The sequence below is a fragment of the Pristiophorus japonicus genome, chromosome 14, assembly GCF_044704955.1.
Source record: "Pristiophorus japonicus isolate sPriJap1 chromosome 14, sPriJap1.hap1, whole genome shotgun sequence".
Lineage (NCBI taxonomy): Eukaryota > Metazoa > Chordata > Chondrichthyes > Pristiophoridae > Pristiophorus > Pristiophorus japonicus.
In genome coordinates, this window is record NC_091990.1 from 16,618,319 (window position 1) to 16,637,678 (window position 19,360).

A 19,360-nucleotide genomic window follows, 5' to 3' on the forward strand; every position below is an offset into this window, starting at 1 on the left:
TAATCACGGATGCTCAAGAGGGCAGAATTCGAGGAGCGCAGACATCTCGGCGGGGGGGAGGTTGTGGGGCTGGAGGAGGTTACAGAGATTACAGAGATAGAGAGGGGCGAGGGCATGGAGGGATCTGAAATCAAGGATGAGAATTTTGAAATCGAGGCGTTGGTTATCTGGGAGTCAATGTAGGTCAGCGAGCACAGAGGTGATGGCGAACGGGACTTGGTTGCGAGTTAGGACATGGGCAGCGAGCACAGGGGTGATGGGCGAACGAGACTTGGTGCAAGTTAGGACACGGGCAGCGAGCAGCGAACACAGGGGTGATGGGTGAGCGGGACTCGATGCAAGTTAGAACATGGGCAGCGAGCACAGGGGTGATGGGTGAGCGGGACTCGGTGCGAGTTAGGACATGGGCAGTGAGCACAGGGGTGATGGGTGAGCAGGACTTGGTGCGAGTTAGGACATGGGCAGCGAGCACAGGGGTGATAGGTAAGCGGGACTTGGTGCGAGTTAGGACACGGGCAGCGAGCAGCGAGCACAGGGGTGATGGGTGAGCGGGACTCGGTGCGAGTTAGGACATGGGCAGCGAGCACAGGGGTGATGGGTGAGCAGGACTTGGTGCGAGTTCGGACATGGGCAGCGAGCACAGGGGTGCTGGGTGAGCGGGACTTGGTGCGAGTTCGGACATGGGCAGCGAGCACAGGGGTGATGGGTGAGCGGGACTTGGTGCGAGTTCGGACATGGGCAGCGAGCACAGGGGTGATGGGTGAGCGGGACTTGGTGCGAGTTAGGACACGGGCTGCCAAGTTTTGGATCACCTCTAGTTTCCGTAGGGTAGAATGTGGGAGGGGTACGATCCACGGTGTGGCAAAACTCAGCACGTTCAGGAAAGTGGGGGGAAGAAATTGGGCGGGGGGGAGGTGAGATGAACAAAAGATTTTTCCATTTGTATTTTGTACTGACATTGTTTTCGATTCTTTAAACACAAAGCTCAGAAGTGAACATAGATCATTGCACAACTAAACTGACTGCATATCAGCCAGCGGCAGATTGGAAATTCAACCAGCAGTGGGAATATTACTGGGTCACTCCCAGCAAACCATGTCTAAACTCTAAACAAGGACTGAGACAGCACAGCCATCAACTGACTATCTTCAAATATCTGTTTGAATGTGACTGACCCCAGTCTAATGGACTAGCTCCAACATGAATTCTTAAAGCTGTTTAACGAGTAGACAGAACCCCCTTTGATCCCTGACTCAACTGGGCCATGAACAAATAAATTGGATCTGTCTTTAAATCCACAATGCTCCCAGTGTAACCACAATCAGGTCTAGAAACCAGGGCCTGACATATCCTCCCGCTAACGCTGTTTTTTTTCGCCGCACTTCGCCCGAAATCGGTGCAACTAGCGCAGAAGATCGCGGAGCTTTACGCCAAAATTATCTTCAGCGTAACTCGAGTTTCCGCGACCTCCTGCGCTAGTTTAAAAAACATCGCGCTCGAAGCCGGCCCCGCCCAACAAAACTGCCCCCTGCCCCCGGGGTGAATTCAGCACCATTGGGCGTTTCCACTGACCAAACTCATTTGTGGGCCTTCGAGGAGGCTCCAAAAGTTCAGCTGGATCTTTTGGGCACAAGGGCACGCTTTAAAAGCTTTTGAATATAACTTAACAAAAAATGTTACTGAGAAACTGATTACCCGAATAAAACTGGCAAATGATTCTGTATTTTTTTTAGAAGCCATTTTCAGTATTTTAAAATTGGGTTGCTCACAGGTGGTAGATTGACACTGATTAAAAATGCTGACCATTTTATGATAAACCCATTTTTAGCTGTAGTAATCAAACTGCACCAAAGTTACCACTCTTAAAAAACAGAGAAATATTTTTTGAAGCAACTGGTTCAGGGCAGATTGTACATTCGACGATATGCAAATGAGTTTGAGCGGAAACAAAAAAAAATAAATCACTTCACAAAATGGCGGTGATTCGGGGGGCAATTTGCATCTGTTTTACCGACTGTGCCGAAAGGAGAAACTCTGCCACCCGGCGTATTTGAGTGCCCCTCCCACAAGCACCTTGTGACTGTACGGCAGCTTTATCAAGCTCATATGCAAACATAAAACTGTAATAATAAGAAAAGGTATTTTTTTTTTTAAATGACTCTCAGGATATGGCCGTTGCTGGCAAGGCCAGTATTTATTGCCCACCCCTGGCTGCCCTTGAGAGGTTGGTGGTGGGCCTTCCATTGCAATCAGTGCGGTGAAGGTGCTCCTACACTGCTGTTCGGTCGGGAGTTCCAGGATTCAGACCCAGTGGCTATGAAGGAACAGCAATATATAGCTAAGTCGGGATGATGTGTGACTTGGGAGGGGAACTTGGGAGGTGGTGGTGTTCCCATGAGCCCGCTGCCTTTGTCCTTCTAGCCGGTACAGCAGGAGCGGCGAGGTCGGGGCGAAGGAGCAGCGAGAGAATGTGGAGGGTTGTGATCGGGACCCGGGAGAGGCGAGAGTTCAGGGCCCAGAAGAGCCGAGGGCCCAGGGGCAGCACGGACCAGCCCACGCTGCGATGTGCGTGTGCACTAGGTCCGTGCCACTGGACCAAGACCTAGCTCTGTTAAGCCCGTGTGGTGGCTGGTGTGCAACAGCCACCATGCGTTAAAAAAATCCACCCACAGGCATCTTCCACCCTTCAACATGTAGTTCGGGACCTGGAATATTAGGTCCTTCATTGAAACACCTGTGAACACATCCTGTTTTGGCGTGGAAGCAAGTCATCCTCGCTTCGAGGGACTGCCTATGATGATGATGAGCTGGTAGAGGGCGCAGGCTTGGGAGACGCTGCCGGAATTGTTGACAATTGGTACCAGTCGTGATCGAGCGGCCTGGGGATGTGACACTGTGCTTCCTTTCTAAAGAGCAGCAAATTCAAACCCTCAGCCTGGGTGAACATTCAGACTCGAGCACTGTGCGACTGGAGCTCAGCTGAGCTGCCAGGTGTCACAGTCACTCAATCGGAGCCGGGTCATCTCAAAGGCAAGGAAAGTCTGACAAGAACCAAGTCAAGCCTTCCAGAAGCACAATCGCCTCCGGTGAGCCAATCACACACAGAGTCTGACAGGAGTCTCGAAAGAAGGTTGAGAGTCAGTGCAGGGGCCTTGGCTGGGTGCCACACGAACTGTTGAAGCAAGCCAGCCCTTCACAGCACAGCATGTCTACTATGTTGTCACCAGGATCATTTTACATATTTCTGGCGATACATTAAAGGAACGTAGTGCAAGTAAATCAATATGATTTAATCTCGGGCGATACACTTAATTCATTCATCACCTCAAGTTCTTTCCACCACAGCTATCACCACTGACAGCCCTGGAACCACCAGTACTTCACCCCAATGTTTGTACAGCTCTCTCCTACGTTTTGACAGGGAGGTGCCTATAATTGTACTGCTGGCTGCTGTCAGTTGCATTGAACACTGTACAAACATTTCACCCACACACCAATGACAGCTTAGTATCAGACGACTTGGAGTGATGCTGATTATAGCTGTGAATAGGTCCGATGGACGGGCCACATCGACCGCATGCCCCGACACGGGACTCCCAAAACAAGCGCCCTACTCGGAGCTCTGACATGGCAAGCGAGCCCCAGGTGGGCAGAGGAAACGCTTCAAGGACACCCTCAAAGCCTCCTTGAAAAAGTGCAACATCCCCACCGGCACCTGGGAATCCCTGGCCCAGGACCGCCCAAAATGGAGGAAGAGAATCCGGGAGAATCCTCGAGTCGCTTCGCCGGGAGAAAGCAGAAGCCAAGTGTCGACAGCAGAAGGAGCGCACGACAACCCAAGCACCCCACCTACCCGTCCCTTCAACCACCGTCTGCCCCACCTGTGACAGAGACAGTAGGTCGCGCATTGGACTCTTCAGTCACCTGAGAACTCATTAATGTGGAAGCAAGTCATCCTCGACTCGGAGGGACTGCTTGAGAAGGAGAAGAATAATAAGTGAGTGCTTCTTCCCCTCACCCATCCTCCTGACTATATGGAGGCAGGAAAGATGATACCAAATACTATTTTCTCCACTTCCTCCCCAGCAATAAAAAAGCGTTGAATCTAAATTCATGACTCTTGCAACACGGATTCATTCTTCTGAGGTCTAAATTAGTGCACAAGAATACAAAGGGGTAAATTCTTTGTGGGAAGGGGGCAGGTGAGTCTCCCGACTACTTAGGAACATAGGGACAGGAGTAAGCCATTTAGACCCTCGAGCCTGTTCCGCCAATCAATGAGATCATGGCTGATTGCAACCTAACTCCATATACCCGCCGCCCCATATACCTTCATGTCTTTGGTTAACAAAATTCTATCAATCTCCGATTTAAAATTTGTATCATAAAGATACCTGAACTTGGTGGCATGAACAGTATCTCCCGACACACTGGAATCAGGAAAATGTTTTCTCCATGTGCCAACATAAATTTATTTGCTGTACTAAGTGGCAGACTAGACTATCCCAATCCTCCATCATTGGGATGGGTGGCAGTCGAGACTGAGTCCTCACTCCCTGGACTAATCTACACACTCAGCGCAGTGGATTGCTGTCTATCCTACACTAGCTGACAGTACGTTCTATAACGAGTCTTCATTCACTGTAAACTCACTCCACCAGCTAACTCTGAGGGGAACAAACAACCACATGGTTAAGGAATGATTGTTTATAAACCGACAGGATATTCTGGCCAAGGATGTAACAAGAAAGCACACAACCCTTCCAACATTGTTTTGGTGATCTCATGATGTTTATTTTGAAACACTTTTCCACAGTCCAATTGCACAGTAAATTATCCTCTGCAAAACTGTCTCAAAACCTTACAGAAAAAGCACCCTGAAATTATAGGCAATAGCGCGTAGAAAATTCTAGTTAAATGCCATAAGGCTTTAACCAAATCCCCTCCAGTTTATAGTGTGCTAAGCACAGGTTTGGACGTGCTGTAGTACGTGATATATATCTGAGCTACATCATACAATTAAAATAATCTGTGACAGATTAAAAGGGCATTGTTGTCAGGAATTTATTGCTTGCATGCCAGATGGTCGTGCCTGCGATCTATTGTACATTTTACTCACATTTCCTATTTAACAGAGCCCGTGAACATTGGTTGGATAGATTTTCTTTTCTTCTCTTCTAATTGCCCTGACTTGGTGACACAACGACATTGATTCATAGAATCATAGCGCACAGAAAGAGGTCATTCGTCCCATTGTGTCCGTGTCGGCTCTTTGGAAAGAGCTGTCCAATTAGTCGCACTCCCCTGCTCTTTCCATATAGCCCTGCTATTTCTTTCTTTACAAGTATATATCCAATTCACTTTTGAAAATTACTATTGAATCTGCTTCCACCCCCCTTTCAGGGAGCGCGTTCCAGATCGTAACAACCCGCTGTGTAAAAGCATTTTTTCTCATCGCCCCTCTGGTTCTTTTGCCAATTATCTTAAATCTGCGTCCTCTGGTTAACAGCCCTCGTGCCAGTGGAAGCAGTTTCTCCCTCATAAAACCCCTCATAATTTTAAACGCCTCTACTAAATCTCCCCTTAACCTTCTCTGCTCGAATTGTGCCTTGCTGGGGTGTGGTTTCACAGGCCCCACCAGCCTACCTCTTACCTCACCCCAAGCGTGTTGCAGGCTGGTTAGTCCACAGACACATACCCGATTCCCTCCTCATCCAACTCACACCTCCGAGCACTCGGGAGGAGGGTGGGGGTTTACTGGATAGCAACCAGGGATTGGGAGTCCTGCCCCCTCCCTACACCCCGGATCCTGAGGTCAGTTGCAGTGCTCCAACTGCTGCCTGGCTTGAGATCAGCTAACTCAGCAGAGACTAGATATCAGTGTACACGTGTATGAAACTGTAATATAGCTCCACCTAGGGGGCTACTGCCTCACCTAGTGGACTACAGTGGTAATGCAACTACTGCTGTAGATAACAATAAAAGGATCATGTGACAAAGTCACGATGTGATGGAGCTATCGTGTGTGTGTGTGTGTGTGCTTTAGTGAGGTCATAGAAACATAGAAATTTACAGCGCAGAAGGAGGCCATTTTGGCCCATCGTGCCCGCGCCGGCCGACAAAGAGCCGCATGGCCCTTCGTCATCAGCCCTAAAGGTTACATACAAACCCATGAACAATGACGGAAAGGCAAAGAACACCCAGCCCAACCAGTCCGCCCCACACCACTGCAATACCCCTTATAGTAAAAGCATCTACACTCCACCCCAACCGGAGCCATGTGATCTCCTGGGAGAGGCAAAAACCAGATAAAAACCCAGGCCAATTTAGGGAGAAAAAATCTGGGATAATTCCTCTCCGACCCATCCAGGCGATCGAAACTAGTCCAGGAGATCACCCTGGCCGTGTTCTATTCCCTGCAGTGCTTACCATTATATCTGCTCTGTCCAACAAAAGGTCATCCAGTCTAATCCCAATTACCAGCTCTAGGTCCGTAACCCTACAGGTTACAGCACTTTAAGTGCTCATCCAACCATCTCTTAAAAGTGGTGAGGGTTTCTGCATCCACCACTCTTCCAGGCAGCGAGTTCCAGATCCCCACTACCCTCTGCATAAAGAAACCCCCCTCCCTCAAATCCCCTTTAAACCTTCCACCAACCACCTTAAAACTATGCCCCCTCGTAATAGCCCCCTCCACCAATGGAAATAGACCCTAATAGGTCATAAGAATATATCATTTGCAAGAATATATCACAGAAACAATCCGACAGTTACACTTCTTTATGAGACGACATAAACCTTTAACCGATGGTTGTGTGAGACCTGCACATCTGGAGTTAACGACACCGCAGGAATATGAAATAGCTGTCACAGCTCTTTGCCTTTAATGCACTTTGTAGTTAGGTCTCTAACTTGACCCGTGAACATTTACCATTGCCTTCCCATCGATGTGCATCCAAAACTACCTTGCTTCAACGCAGATGTGGTCGTGAAACCAACCTATAACTGGTCCTAAAAGAGAGAGCGTGGCGATATGGAGAGACGTGGGAGAATCAATGAGAGGAACGTTGGAATCAACTGCAAGTGGACACTGCAAAGGTTTGACCGAGAAAGGCCAGAGGTCGAGGGTCTTCTGTTAGATGAGAGTAACACTGCGCATGGAACGGGGAACTTGATCCAACCACATGACAGAGGAGGAGAGGAGCTGAGGAGTCTTCACAATGTTAGGACAGTTTCCATCACGGCTGGAATCTGAGCTTGGGAGCGTTTCAACTATTTGTAGGAAATCGTCCAGCACTTTAGCTGGCTTTCCTTTTTAGGTAGAACAAAGAGGCCTCACTTCACCAGAATGTCCCGGGTTCGATTCCCTCTCTGTGCTGTGTCAGCTGATGTAAGTCAGGGAATTTAATGGGGTGTTAAGCTTGGCCTCAGCTAGGGGTAGGGAAGCTTAATTTCAATACAATGGCCCGTAAATTGAGGTCGAAGGCTTCCTGCGGGCGAATGCCTCCGACCAAATGTTGTTTGAAGGTAGGATTGTGCTCCGAGGCCAAGTTGCACAGTCCAGCGTACGTGAACATGTCTTCCAGGAGCATACGCGCATCCTGGGATCACGTGGGCCTCGACCACCAACCACTATGTAGTATTCTCATTCATAGCACTGGGAGCTCCGAGCTCCCGTTACTATCATTGAGAATACCCCTAAACTCAAATAAAACACCAACATAAATAAAGAGAACACTTCACGTTTTTAAAATTAATAGAAATTGTATTAAATTAAATGTTTCAGAAAACTATTTTTTTTGAAATTTTTTAAAAGATGTTTTAATAGTGTTACACTTACCTTCATAGACAGGGTTTTTAATATAAAAATAAGTACAGGGTACCTGTAATAACATTTAATTTTTATATATGTTTTAAAACTCTTACACTCGTAAAAGTGCTTTGACCAGGCGTAAGAGTTTGAAGGACATTCGCTGGGCAAGAGTTGGGCAAACAGCCCAATCTCTGCCCACGAATGTCCTTCCTGCGACATTTTGACAGACCGCAAAAGCTGGCTCGCGCAGGCGCATCGCACGCCAAGAACCGGCATTTGCGAGGCCTCTTCGGGCGCGAGCGCTCATCGTACGCACCCGGAGAGGCCGCCATTTTCGGGCCACTGATCCCTATCAGAAAGCGCATCAGGTGAGGGCAGGGCCAGCCGACACCGTCAAATAGCTTCAATGGCTAAGCCAGGAGTGCCCATCTTTGAGGACCCTTTAAGTGTGTAGGATGGAGCCTTGCAGGCCGCATGCAAAGTTTCATTCAACGTCCCCACTAATTAGCTTCTACATTGATCTGTGGATGCTAACAGATTTTGGTGTTCTGATTTAGGATTTAGCCATCAATGAGACCACAACACTAAAAATCGTGCTTCACAACAATATAAAGCCTTTCTGGGCTGGAGTGGCCAGTCTTGAAGGCCACATACTGCCCACTCACTGCTGTTTGGATATCTCCACTGTAATGTATTTGCTTCATAGGTTCTTTGCTGAAGAATTCATAGCAACATAGCAAGAATTAAGAACTAGTCGGTTTATTAGCAAAAGGTTTAACAATCACTCGACACATTACCAGGTCATCCACCTGGCTCACAACCACCTGCCTCATCGTGGATCCCCCTGAACCCAACTGGCTTTATTGAGCCTTGTGAACATCACGTGACTGGCCAAGCCACTCATAACTTAACAGCTCTACAAAGCTGTGAGCATACTCAGGGGTGCATACATTACATCCGCGGTATAGGACCATGCAAGAATGGCCAGTTGCCTGAAGTGCCAGAGGGTAACCAGTGCCCATGGAACCGGCACCAGTCAGGAAGAGAGAGAGGTTGCTGATAAAAATAATGATTTTGCTGCTGTTTGGTGTTTCTTTGAAAACAAGAGCGAAATCGCAAAGGCTGCAGTTGAAGAAAACTATTATAGAGCTGGCAGCATGCCTCACCTCATAGACTTGCCTCACAGGAGCGCAAACACACACAGGATCCCCGCTGACACGATAAAAAGGGAGCACCACTCAAATCAGTCCCTTCAATACTCACTAGGCTGACACTCCCAGTGCAGTGTGGAGGGAGTGCTGCACTGTCGAGGTGTCGCCTTTAGGGTGAGACTTTAAAATGAGGCCCCGTCTGCTCTCTCAGGTGGACATAAAAAAATCCCATGGCACTATTTCGAAGAAAAGCAGGGGTGTTCTCTCCTGCCCAATATTTATCACTCAATCAACATCACTATGTTGTGTGCAAATTGGCTGCTGCGTTTCCTACATCACAACAGTGACCACACTTCTAGTACTTCATTGGCTGTGAAGTACTTTGGGCACTCCTGAGGTTGTGAAAGGCACTATATAGATGCACATTCTTTCTTCCTTTATTGTCTTCCATTTAAAAAAATTGCCTTGTATTTCACATCAGAAGGGTCGAGAACCAGAGGACACGGATTTAAGGTGTTTGGCAGAAGAATCAAAGGCCGACATGAGGGAAAACATTTTTTTTACGCAGCGAGTGATTAAGATTTGGAATGTACTGCCTGAAAGGGTGGTGGAGGCAGACTCAATCCTGGCTTTCAAAAGGGAGTTGGATAAGTACCTGAAGGAAAAGAATTTGCAGGGCTACAGGAAAAGGGTGGGGGAGTGAGACTAGCTGAGAGTCAGCACGGGCTCGACGGGCCGAATGGTCTCCTTCTGTGCTGTAACCAATTTATGATTCTATATTATTGAAACCCCCAAAAAAATGTCATGACAATCTATCGGACCAAAATAAGGAGCTGTGGGTCTGGAATGTAGAAACCTCAGCAAGTACAAACATCAAAGAGAAATCCAAGGACAGGCCACCAAACTTTACTCCTTTAAACCGTGCACTTTGCTTTAATCCCTCTTGAAACCATACACTTAATTCCCCAAGAAACAATACTTCTTCATAACTTAAATACACCTCTTAACCAATTTTGTTCAAATTTTAAATCTATAATTTGCTCCAAAGTCTGGATGATTATCCGGATAATCTCTGTTACAAGCTGGATTTCTCATCCTAGAAGGAGCAGCACATAGTTGCGAACGTTACAAGAGATGTGTTTTTAATGTTTAAGCCATTTCAGGTTAACGTCCTTTAAACACATTAACCTTATTTCTGTCTTACTGTTGGCGTTTATTCCTGAGCTCTCCCATTGGCTCAGGGGGCTGATGTGTGTCAGGTCATGTGGCAATGAGCCACACAGACCGAGACAGTTCCAGGTTTAATCCCAGGTCCCGTGCCAAGTTAGCTCCTCGGCTGAGGAAAACACGGGGGAGCAGAGGGGCAGCAAAGCTGACCCGTCTTTCAGATGAGACGTTAAACCGAGGTCCCATCTGCTCTCTCAGGTGGACGTAAAAGATCCCGCGGCACTATTCCGAAGAGCAGGGAAGTTATCCCCGGTGTCCTGGCCAATATTTATCCCTTAATCAACATAACAAAAAACAGATTACCTGGTCATTATCACATTGCTGTTTGTGGGAGCTTGCTGTGCGCACATTGGCTGCCGCATTTCCCACATTACAACAGTGACTGCACTCCAAAAAGTACTTCATTGACTGTAAAGTGCTTTGAGGCATCCGTTGGTCGTGAAAGGCGCTATATAAATGCAAGTCTTTCGTTCTTTCAAACAAATCAGCCCAGATTCCCACGCCTGATCACGAGCCAAAGGCACACGCCGGGAAGTGTGTCTGGATGTGCGGCGAGGACAGAATTGCATGGTGTGCGATGCCTTCTGCAGTCAAATAGCCATGGCCAACACTCATCGCCCAGGCTCACAACATTTGGGTGAGGCACCCCACCATGGGGCTGTCGGGGAACTCTATCCCAAAAGGTAAAATAATCCCCATCAACCCAATTCCGTTCTTGGATCCCACTTGTCATTTTCTGCTCTCCCGAGACTTGCTGAGATCAGGCGCCGACCTCGGCCTCCGCCATGGCTACTCAGTAAGTGACCTCCAGGTGATGCGAGAGAGTCGCTGGACAACCCGCCCGCCATAAGGCACCTTTACCCTTAATTTCGAACAGCACCCAAACTGCGGTTTCCCTCCTCGGGAAGGATGTATTCCTGGAGGTTTCAACACATGACCTCCCACCTCCACGACCAAACAGCCTTTTCTTCCCCCATCTCCAATATTTTCCTAACTGATAAAACAAAAATGTTTGGAAAACGCACCATTTCTCTCCCCCCCCCCCCCCCCTCCCCCACAACACCTCGATGACTTTTCTCCCGGGGCTGAATTAATCTTTCATTCCTGGACAATCCCGGAGACTCCGCGACCCACCCCCGCTCCCCAGCTCAGGTCTCCGTGCATCGCTATCCCAGATTTACAGTGTCATCCGCCAGCACTCTCGGCCTGCTCCTGCAATGAAAGACTCGCACCTTGTAAACACATCAGGATTTCATCAGGAGCCCGGCCACAAGCAGATGAATTAATCCCAGGGCGACAGCAAAGCTGTTACGCTCATTTCTGTGAATGGACAGGTTCCAGCGCAACTCTTTTTTTGTGGGGGGTGGCAGGGGCCTGTAACAAATCAATTGCCCCCTGGCCATTATCAATACCAGCTGCATCAACAAATATAGCATGTTCAGCAGCGTGTATGCTTGCAGATGCGATCATGTAAACTTTATATGGATCGCACTGTCTCATTATCGAAAGACGTCCCGCTCCAGCATGTTGGGACAGGTGATCCATTCAGAATCAGCTATTTCTGGCTTGCAAGTCAAATAAATTCCTGCTCCCAACGTCCCTTTAAAGACACGCAGTATGTATAAGGTTTGCAGCCCGATGTTGGGGTCATAGGTCAGGGTGGTGTAGGCCAGTCCATCTTTCTGGTTCAGCTCTTTCAGGCCTCAAACATAAAAACATAAGAATTAGGAGCAGGAGTAGGCCACTCGACCCCTCGAGCCTGCTCCGCCATTTAATAAGATGATGGCTGATCTTCTACCTCAACTCCACTTTCTTGCATTGCCCCCATATCCCTCGATAGCCAAAAATCTATCGATCTGTCTTGAATATGCTCAAAGACTGAGCATCCACCGCCCTCTGGGGTAGAGAATTCCAAAGATTCACCACCCTCTGAGTGAAGGGGTTTCTCCTCATCTCAGTCCTAAATGGCCGGCTCCTTATCCTGAGACTGTGACCCCTGGTTCTAGACTCTCCAGCCAGGGGAAACATTCTCCCTGCATCTACAATGTCAAGCCCTGTAAGAATTGTGTATGTTTCAATGAGATCACCTCTCATTCTTCTAAACTCTAGAGAATATAGGCCTAGTCTACTCGATCTCTCCTCATAGGACAATCCCCCCATCTCAGGAATCAGTCTGGTGGACTTTCATTGCACTCCCTCTATGGCAAATATATCCTTCCTTAGGTAAGGAGACCAAAACTGTACACAATACTCCAGGTGCGGTCTCACCAGGGCTCTATATAAATGCAGTAAGACATCTTTACTCTTTGTAAAGTCCTGTCCCCTCAGTACAGATTCACACGAGGCATGCAGTGAAGTCAAGGTCACTCTGGACCTGCACCTTTATTTCACAGCTCTGGAATGCTGCACTTGCCTGAGACCTGCCCTTATATACCTGTCTCTTGCAAGTGCACCCCTGGTGGTAAGGTACGCTGGTGGTTACAGGTCATATCTTATTACAGTCATGTATAGCACGTTAGGATACAGTTATATATAATAATGTAAGATACATGACATCACCCTCCCCCAAGGTCTTATTGTCTTTATAGGTTCAGTCTCTCAGGTGGTCTACACTCTCGCGTGGGGCGTCTGAGTTGTGGTTCAGTTGTTTGCCTTGGTGTCTGTTTTTCTTTGGGTGTGGTTGCTGGTATCTCGCCTGGGCTGTCTGTTTCGATTGGTGTGATTGTTGTTGACGCGCCTGGGCTGTGTGTTGGGATTGCCCTTTCCTCAGGTTGTTCCCTCTGCCTGTCCACCAGGTGTGGTGCGAGTTCCACATTGTAGTCTGCCTCAGGTTCCGCAGTGTTGTTGGCAAATCTGCTTTTGACTTGGTCTACATGCCTCCGGCAGGTTTTGCCATTGTCCATTTGTACTACCAGTAGCCTGTTTCCTTCCTTGCCCGTTACTGTCCCTGCAAGCCATTTGGGACCCCTGCCATAGTTTAGTACAAACACTTTGTCCCCTATCTCATTCCATCTCCCCCTCGAATTTCTGTCATGGTACTCAAGTCAGCTTACGGCGCTTTGCCTCAACGATTTCGTGCATGTCTGGGAGGATTAATGAGTACCTTGTTTTTAAAGTCCTTTCCATCAACAGTTGCGCGGGGGGGATCCCAATCAATGAGTGCGGGCGAGATCTGTATGCCAGCAGCAGTCGCGACAGGCGACCCTGCAGCGTGGGACCTTGGATTTTAAGCATGCCTTGTTTAATGATTTGCACTGCTCTCTCCGCCTGGCCGTTGGAGGCCGGCTTGAACGGTGCCGTCTTGACGTGATTTATGCCGTGGTCAATTATAAAGTCTTGGAATTCTGCGCTGTCCAATATGTCAGGGATTCCGTGCATTGCAAACATGGTTGCGAGGCTCTCCACAGTGGTGGAGGTTGTGCTCGAGTTTAAAATGGTGCATTCGATCCACTTTGAAAATGCATCTACAACTACGAGGAACATTTTGCCCATGAATGGGCCCGCATAGTCTACGTGCACCCGCGACCACGGTTTGGTAGGCTAGGGCCAGGGGCTCAGTGGATGCACCTTCGGACGCAGAGCTCCAGGTCCGCGTCAATACCAGGCCACCAGACGTGGGATCTGGCTATGGCCTTCATGAGAACGATCCCCGGGTGCTCGCGGTGGAGCTCCGGACAAATACCTCTCTGCCTCGCAGAAGCATGACTACTCGGCTGCCCCACATCAGGCAGTCTGCTTGTAGTGATAGCTCATGCATGCGCCTGTAAAAGGGTTTTAATTCCTCGGGGCAGGCATCGCGAGCCTCTGCCAAGTCACCGGTTAGGACACATCTTTTTACTAAGGATAACGTGGGGTCGCTGGCCGTCCAGGCTCTGATTTGGCGAGCCGTCATAGGCGAACCTGTGGAATCAAAGGCATTGATTGCCATGACTATCTCACAGTCCTGTTCGTCAGACCCTTACGTGGTCGCCAGGGATAGCCTGCTGAGCGCTTCGGCACAGTTGTCTGTGCCTGGTCTGTGCCTTATGGTGTTGTCGTAGGACGCCAGCATGAGTGCCCACCATTGAATTCGCGCCGAGGCGTTGGCATTTATTGCCTTGCTCTCGGATAGGAGGGACGTGAGGGGCTTGTGGTCGGTTTCTAACACGAACTTGGCCCCGAAAAGGTATTGGTGCATCTTTTTGACACCGTACACGCACGCGAGCGCCTCCTTCTCTACCATTCCGTACCCGCGCTCTGCCCGCGAAAGTGACCTGGAGGCATAAGCTATGGGTTGTAATTTGCCCGCACTATTGACATGTTGCAAAACGCACCCGACCCCATAAGCTGATGCATCGCATGTGAGAACTAGCTTTTTACCTGGGTCAAAGAAAGTCAAAACACTGTTGGAACACAGAAGGTTGCGTGCCTTATTGAAGGCGTGTTCCTGGGCGTCCCCTCAAAACCAATCGCACCCCTTTCTGAGTAGCACGTGGAGAGGCTCCAGCAGCGTGCTTAAGTTCTGCATAAAGTTCCCAAAGTAATTGAGTAGCCCGAGAAAGGCGCGCAGTTCTGAGACATTCCGGGGCCTGGGTGCCAGGCGAATTGCTTCTGTTTTGGACTCTGTTGGGCGGATTCCATCAGCGGCAATCCTTCTGCCCAAAAATTCAACCTCGGGTGCGAGAAACAGGCACTTGGATTTCTTGACTCGTAGGCCTACCCGATCCAACCGCTTTAGTACTTCCTCCAAATTATGGAGATGGGAATCGGTGTCCCTGCCCGTGATAAGTATGTCGTCTTGAAAAACAACCGTCCCCAGGATGGACTTGAGCAGACTCTCCATGTTGCGCTGGAATATGGCAGCTGCCAACCTGATGCCGAATGGGCATCGATTGTACATGAAAAGGCCTCGATGTGTGTTGATGGTGGTGAGTAGCTTGGATTCCTCGGTCAATTCTTGCGTCATATACGCAGATGTGAGGTCTAATTTTGAGAAAAGTTTACCTCCAGCCAATGTGGCAAATAAGTCTTCCGCTCTGTTCAGCGGGTACTGGTCCTGTAGGGAGACTCTGTTTATGGTAGATTTGTAGTCCCCACAGATTCGTATGGATCCATCAGGCTTCATGACTGGGACAATGGGACTTGCCCAGTCGCTAAATTCCACAGATGATATAATGCCTTCCTAGAAGCCTGTCTAGTTCGTGTTCAATCTTTTCCCTCATCACATAGGGTACAGCTCTGGCCTTGTGATGGACCGGTCTAGCATCCTGTGTGATGTAGATTTTGACTTTGGCCCCTTTGAAAGTGCCCACACCTGGCTGAAAGAGATGTTCAAATCGCTTTCTAACTGTCGAGCAGGAGGTCCGTTCCTCTAATGACATGGCATGGACATCATCCCATTTCCAGTTTAGTTTTGCCAGCCAGCTTCTCCCCAGCAGTGCTGGGGGGTCTCCGGGGACAATCCACAGGGGAAGTCGGTTCACTGTCCCTTTATGTGTGACAGAGAGCATGGCGCTGCCGAGGACTGGTATGATTTCTTTGGTATAGGTCCTTAGTGTGGTGTCGACCCTTGTGAGTTTTGGTCTGTCTCTTTTATGCGGTCACACTTGTTCAAATTGTTGAGCGCCCATGAGAGATTGACTCGCTCCCGTATCCAGCTCCATGTTGACAGATCTCTCATTGAGCAGGACCCTCATCATTATAGGAGGCGTCCTGTTGTAGGAGCAGCGGCCATTGATCGTGTTGACCCGCTGTACACCGGTGTCCCGGGTACTGTCCCCACCATCTTCTGCTCCACTTTCCGACCCATCCGATTCGTATACCAGCCGAGCTGCCGTTTTTTTGCACATGTGGGCCAAATGCCCTGTATTTTCACAATTTCTGCAAACAGCCTGCTGAAATCGACATCCCCTTGCCAAGTGCCCACCCCCACACCTCCAGCACAGACCTGTTCCATTGTTCAAAGTGTTCCCAAAGAATGAGCTGCGTCTGGCTGATCCCTCTTGAGCTTCTCTCAGTTTGTAGTTGATTGCTCGCATTGTGGCTTGATGAGGTGTGAACGGCCGTTCCTGTGGCCCTTGATGGCTTCTGCCTGCTGTCGAGAACCTGTTCTCCCGGTTTTGTCTGTGTGTGGGGGTAGCAGCTTGTTTAGTGCTGTGAACTTCTTGTTCCAATATTTCGTTAGCTGTCGTACCTGCATTGTAAATCAACCTTGTTTCTTCTTCCCCTACCAAGAATGTCTGTGCAACCAGTGCTGCTGCCTCTAAGGTCAGGTTCTTGGTCTCTATGAGCTTTCGGAATATGCCTGGATGGCCTATTCCTTCAATGAAAAAGTCTCTCAGCATTTCTCTCCTCAGTTCATCGGAGAACTCACATAAACTAGCCAACCTCCGAAGTTCCGCCACGAAGTCGGGTATGCTCTGGCCCACACAGCGTCTGTATTTGTAGAACCTGTGTCTGGCCATGTGTAGGCTGCTCACTGGCTTCAGGTGGTCTCTTACCAGTGTTCTCAATTCTTCAAACGACTTGCTTGCTGGTTTCTCAGGTGCCAACAGATCCTTCATTAAAGCGTATGTTTTCGAGCCACAGCTGGTCAAGAGATGGGCTCTTCTCTTGTCTGCCTTATCGTCACCTAACCAGTCTTTGGTTACAAAGCTTTGCTGGAGCCTTTCTATAAAGTCCTCCCAATTGTCTCCCGCATTGTGCTTTTCATCTGATCCGTTGTTCGCCATTCTGTGGATTCTGTAATCCCGTAACCCGTCGCCACTGTAAAGTCCTGTCCCCTCAGTACAGATTCACACGAGGCATATAGTGAAGTCAAGGTCACTCTGGACCTGCACCTTTATTTCACAGCTCTGGAATGCTGCACTTGCCTGAGACCTGCCCTTATATACCTGTCTCTTGCCAGTGCACCCCTGGTGGTAAGGTATGCTGGTGGTTACAGGTCATATCTTATTACAGTCATGTTTAGCATGTTAGGATACAGTTATATATAATAATGTAAGATACATGACACTCTTATACTCAAATCCTCTTGTAATAAAGGCCAACACACCATTTGCTTTCTTAATTGCTTTGCTGCACCTGCATGTTAACCTTCAGTGATTGGTGTATAAGGACACCCAGGTCCCTCTGAACATGTGATGGGTCCTTTATTTGCACATGCATAAGGTCTAACATCTGTTTATAAGATCATAAGAATTAGGAGCAGGAGTAGGCCATAGGCCCCTCGAGTCTGCTCCACTGTACAATAAGATCATGGCTGATCTTCGACTTGTACTCCATTTTCCTGCCCGATCCCTCGATTCCCCTAGAGTCCAAAAATCTATTTATCTCAGCCTTGATTCAGCATCCACAGCCCTTTGGTGCAGAGAATTCCAAATATTCACAACCCTCTGAGTGAAGAAATTTTTCCTCATCTCAGTCTTAAATGGCCGACCCTTCATCCCGAGACTGTGCACCCCGTTTCAGGCATGGGTCCAGGACTCATATTTTCTCCTTTACCAATATGGTAGGCAGTGCACTTCTGGCCAGAAATGTACGGCGCTTCCTGTCTGCCATATTGGGAGCACAGTAGGCCAGTTAGCGCCCGAAATAACGGGCGCCGGGCAGCTAAATTTATAGGCCTCTGTGTCCTTGACATATTTGTGTTCCTCCTGAAAACCTGCCTCTTTGGCCAAGCTTTTGGTCACCTGTCCTAATATCTCTTTATGTGGCTCGGTGTCAAAACTTGTTTGATAGCGCTCCTGTGAAGCGTCTTGGGATGTTTTACTTTAAAGGCGCTATATGAATGCAAGTTGTTATCAGACTTGAACAATATTTGTGCTTTATGAGAGTGTGCTGGCATTGTGTTACCTAAGGAAGGAAGGCAGAATGAACTTGCATTTATATAGCACCTTTAGGACGTCCCAAAACGCTTCATAGTTGATGAGGTACTTTTGAAGTGCAGTTACTGTTGGAATATAGACTGAGCAGTACACAGTCTATTCACAAATACTGTAAATGCAATTTGTGGCTAAAATTGCTTGACAGTATTTTGTGATCATGGAGACTTGTATTAAATTACTTTTTCTGCCACTGGGGCCCGTAAAAGTGGTGCCTGTGAACTGTGCCAAGAACTGTTGGTTGTCGTTTCTCGTAACGGGCCTTTGTATATGGAGCTAGGTCGCAGATCAGCCAAGATCTCATTGATTGGTGGAACAGGGTCGAGGAGCTGAATGGTCTCCTTCTGTTCCATGCTGTAGATCCCTCACTTGTTGTCTTGGAGTTTAGTGATGTCTCGGAATTTACCCTGCACTTTCTGGGCTCTATTTTCCGTTCCTTGATATTTGATGCTAACAATAAAAAAAACTGAAAACAACCAAAAACCCAGGTTTTTAAGTCAGCAATAAATAGATATTAAATGAAGTTGGGGGGTGGGAGACAGAAAACACAAAATTAATGAAATTACAGCATATTATTAAAACATGGGGGTCAGTTTTAACACGGGGTGGGGTGGGGGGGAACCGAAGTGGGTGTTACACCCAGAAATCATGAATGAAGAAGTGAGGACGGGCATATTGTAATGGCCAGGCCTCAGTTGAATATTACGGAAATGTCATCGGGAGGGGGCGAGGATTGGGACGGGAACTGGATGTTACCGGGGGCCCGTGGGAACGGCCCCCAGCAGAAGGTAAGTGCTGGGGGAGTGGGCAGGGCTGCAGTGCAGGGTGGGGGGGGGTCAGGAGGAAGGGAGATGCAAGGCCGGGGCTGAAGGGACCAAAGGGAGGCGCCCCCTAATTGGGGGCGGTAACCTTCCAGACCCGGGACTTCCTGTCCCCGATTGGGCGGTCGCCCCTCAAAGGAAACAGAGCGCTGTCCTTGGAGAGGTGCTCCCGGGGCTAGGTCCAGCGCTACGCGGATGGCGCTGACGTGTTACAAGGCCCCCCAACCCCCATCCATTAAAGGGGAGGGCCGCCGCATACTCTGTAGGCCCTTTGATGGCCGCGATCGACCGCGCCTGCAGCACGGCACGCGAGGTCCGTCATTGTTGGGCTGACCCAAGAGTCGGCCGACAAATACAGATGGCGGCCCGGGGCGCGGCGCTGTCGGGACAGCGACCCCTAAACCTCCGAGGCAACTTCCCGGGAGGCGGTAGCGCCCCCTCCCCTGGAAGCGCTAACGGGCGACAAACAGGGGCAATTTTGCCCCC

At 48.9% G+C, this 19,360-nt stretch overlaps 1 protein-coding gene across 1 annotated transcript in view; it reads right to left on the minus strand.

Moving 5' to 3' along the window:
• The window catches only part of LOC139279754 (syndecan-3-like), a 262,185-nt gene that overhangs the window by 31,719 nt on the left and 211,106 nt on the right, over positions 1 to 19,360 (minus strand). The gene's annotated exons all lie outside the window — the stretch shown is intronic.